General features: G+C 45.9%; 1 pseudogene; it reads left to right on the top strand.

The window, feature by feature from the left end:
- LOC147469903 (uncharacterized) overlaps positions 1 to 4,268 on the top strand; it is a 25,478-nt pseudogene that overhangs the window by 5,418 nt on the left and 15,792 nt on the right.

Here is a 4,268-nt window from a genome sequence, read left to right as displayed (position 1 = left end):
TCTCTCTCTCTCTCTCTCTCTCTTTCTCTCTTTTCCGCCCTCCTTCCCTCTCTTTCTCTCTATCTATCTATCTATTCATCTCTCTCTCTCACTTTCTCTCTCTCTCTCTCTCTCTCTCTCTCTCTCTCTCTCTCTCTCTCTCTCTCTCTCGCCTTCTCTCTCTTTCTCTCTTTATCGTACTCTTTCTTTTCCTCTCTCTCTCTCTTTCTCTCTTTTCCACCCTCCTTCCCTCTGTTTCTCTCTATCTATCCATCTATTTATCTCTCTCTCATTATTATTTTTCTTATGATAAATATAATTTTAATCATAATTATTCTTATTGATATGGTTATTGTTATCATCTTAATCATTATTACCATTATTATGTTATCATCATTATCACTATTATAATCATTGTTATCATCATTATCATTATCATTGTTATCCTCATTACTATAATGATCATCATAATCTTCATCCTTGTTATCATCCTCATCACTATTTCTCTCTTTATTGTGTTCTCTCTTTATTCGCTTCTAATGCCACATGTCTGTTTCTTGCACTTGCAATCCCGCACCGAAACCGAACCGGCAATAACCATCATCATTATTGCAAATTCATTAACAATCACACGTTGCCTCATTAAGGAAGGCAATTATCTCTTGAGGTAATTAGGTGGACATCAAGGCGCCAGTTACGAGAAAAGGTGATGACAACCAGATGGCAAAAGACGGGATTTTCTTCTTGTCTACCTTCTTCCTCTTCTTCTTCTTCTTCATCTTCTTCCTCTTCTTCTTTGTCTTCTTTTTTTCATCATCACTTCTTTTTCTTCTTCTTCATCTTTTTCTTATTCTTCTTTATCTTCTTTTTCTTTTTCTTTGTTTTTTTTCATCTTCTCTCTTCTTCTTTTGTGAACTTTAATTTTTCCTTCTCTCTCTCTCTCTCTATATATATATATATTTTTTTTTTTTCCCCTTCTTCCTTATCCTTCTACTTTTTATCTTCCTCTTCCTCCTCGCCCTTTTCCTCCCTCTCTTCCTCAGCCGTCTGGTAGCTCAGTGGTAGCGTGTCGACTTCACATCCCCGTGGTCGGCAGATCGAGCCCCGGCCAAGCTCGTGAGTTTCCGCTGTCACCTGGTGGTTAGCGACTGGGCACTGGGCCGGGCACTGCGTTGGGTAAGGACCAAGCTCAGGTCGAGTCAACACTCGTTGGCACATTCTCTCACGAGTCAGCACACGCTGACACAGGCGGGCTCGCGTCACTGCATACAAGCCCTTCTTTCCCTCTTCCTAAGTACATACCCCAAAGTCAAACCACAAAGACTATACTAAAGACTACAGTTCTGTGAGGAGTTTCACTCAACAATGGAACATTGCACAAAACGCAAACTAAAAATCGCCAAAGAAGATCTAAATGCTCAGGCAGACAGAGGTAGAGTAGAGAGTGACAAGTCCAAAGCGGATGATTATGAAAAAAAAAAAACACTTGAAGAAAGCGCAAGAAAAAAGTGATTATACATTTCTATAAAAATCAATATTTGTGAATATCAGAGTCAGGCTTTCAGTGGAGGTTTTCAAAGGGAAGGGTGGGGGGGAGGGAGAGAGGGAGGGAGGGAGGGTGGGAGGGAGGGGGAGGAGGTGGAGGAGAGAGAGAAAGAAAGAGAGAGAGAGAGAGAGAGAGAGAGAGAGAGAGAGAGAGAGAGAGAGAGAGAGAGAGAGAGAGAGAGAGAGAGAGAGAGAGAGAGAGAGAGAGAGAGAGAAAGGGCGGAGGGAGCAAGTAAGTTGCAGTGATTGCAACCGTCAGAATGAATTTTAAAAAGTTGAAGAACGGCATTGCAAAAGGGAAAGAGTCCCAAGATATTTTTTAAGAGCGTTGCCAAGGCAAAGCGGCGTTATGCAGTTGCAGTAAGGAGTAAACTTTCAGTGCTTAGCGCAGGAAAAGATCCTTAAGATATTTTGAAGCGCTCAAGACATCTTTTTGTCTTGGATTTTCAAAGCAACAACCGCTTTTGTGTCTGAAAATATGTTATTCAGAGGAAGTGATAACTCGAAACGCGTCAATAACATCTCTCACGTTGAGAAAATAATTCAGTCTCATTTATATTTATTTATATATAAAACATTTGGCTTAGATCGGATAGAAAAAGGCCTTGTAAAGACCATCATTCAATATATTTTCAATAAACTGATATTAGAAACGAAATCCAAATGAACTTTCTCATTATGCTATCAAGACCTTGAGATAGACCATAAGCAGAGCAATGAACGCTATGAACGAGGCTCCTGGTGCGGAAGGAGCAGCCCAAAGCAAGACAAGCATGCAAGACAACGCACGCAAGACAACGCACGCAAGACAACGCAAGCAAGACAACGCAAGCAAGACAACGCACGCAAGACAACGCAAGCAAGACAACGCAAGCAAGAAAACGCACGCAAGACAACGCAAGCAAGACAACGCAAGCAAGACAACGCACGCAAGACAACGCAAGCAAGACAACGCAAGCAAGACAACGCACGCAAGACAACGCAAGCAAGACAACGCAAGCAAGACAACGCACGCAAGACAACGCAAGCAAGACAACGCAAGCAAGACAACGCACGCAAGACAACGCACGCAAGACAACGCAAGCAAGACAACGCACGCAAGACAACGCAAGCAAGACAACGCACGCAAGACAACGCAAGCAAGACAACGCACGCAAGACAACGCAAGCAAGAAACGCACGCAAGACAACGCAAGCAAGACAACGCACGCAAGACAACGCAAGCAAGACAACGCACGCAAGACAACGCAAACAAGACAACGCACGCAAGACAACGCAAGCAAGACAACGCACGCAAGACAACGCAAGCAAGACAACGCACGCAAGACAACGCAAGCAAGACAACGCACGCAAGACAACGCAAGCAAGACAACGCACGCAAGACAACGCAAGCAAGACAACGCAAGCAAGACAACGCACGCAAGACAACGCAAGCAAGACAACGCAAGCAAGACAACGCACGCAAGACAACGCAAGCAAGACAACGCACGCAAGACAACGCAAGCAAGACAACGCAAGCAAGACAACGCAAGCAAGACAACGCAAGTAAGACAAGCACGCAAGACAACGCACGCAAGACAACGCAAGCAAGACAACGCAAGCAAGACAACGCACGCAAGACAACGCAAGCAAGACAACGCACGCAAGACAACGCAAGCAAGACAACGCAAGCAAGACAACGCACGCAAGACAACGCAAGCAAGACAACGCACGCAAGACAATGCAAGCAAGACAACGCAAGCAAGACAACGCACGCAAGACAACGCAAGCAAGACAACGCACGCAAGACAACGCAAGCAAGACAACGCAAGCAAGACAACGCACGCAAGACAACGCAAGCAAGACAACGCACGCAAGACAATGCAAGCAAGACAACGCAAGCAAGACAACGCACGCAAGACAACGCAAGCAAGACAACGCAAGCAAGACAATGCAAGCAAGACAACGCAAGCAAGACAACGCACGCAAGACAACGCAAGCAAGACAACGCAAGCAAGACAATGCAAGCAAGACAACGCAAGCAAGACAACGCACGCAAGACAACGCAAGCAAGACAACGCAAGCAAGACAACGCACGCAAGACAACGCAAGCAAGACAACGCACGCAAGACAATGCAAGCAAGACAACGCAAGCAAGACAACGCACGCAAGACAACGCAAGCAAGACAACGCACGCAAGACAACGCAAGCAAGACAACGCAAGCAAGACAACGCACGCAAGACAACGCAAGCAAGACAACGCACGCAAGACAATGCAAGCAAGACAACGCAAGCAAGACAACGCACGCAAGACAACGCAAGCAAGACAACGCAAGCAAGACAATGCAAGCAAGACAACGCAAGCAAGACAACGCACGCAAGACAACGCAAGCAAGACAACGCACGCAAGACAACGCACGCAAGACAACGCAAGCAAGACAACGCACGCAAGACAACGCATGCAAGACAATGCAAGCAAGACAACGCAAGCAAGACAACGCACGCAAGACAACGCAAGCAAGACAACGCAAGCAAGACAACGCACGCAAGATAACGCACGCAAGACAACGCAAGCAAGACAACGCACGCAAGACAACGCAAGCAAGACAACGCAAGCAAGACAACGCACGCAAGACAACGCACGCAAGACAACGCAAGCAAGACAACGCACGCAAGATAACGCACGCAAGACAACGCAAGCAAGACAACGCACGCAAGACAACGCAAGCAAGATAACGCACGCAAGACAACGCAAGCAAGACAACG

Source organism: Penaeus japonicus, unplaced genomic scaffold (genome assembly GCF_977035675.1).
Source record: "Penaeus japonicus unplaced genomic scaffold, GWHDUDI00000001_assembly GWHDUDI00000018, whole genome shotgun sequence".
Lineage (NCBI taxonomy): Eukaryota > Metazoa > Arthropoda > Malacostraca > Decapoda > Penaeidae > Penaeus > Penaeus japonicus.
Note: the sequence above shows the minus strand (reverse complement) of the source record. Positions and strands in the feature narration are given on the sequence as shown.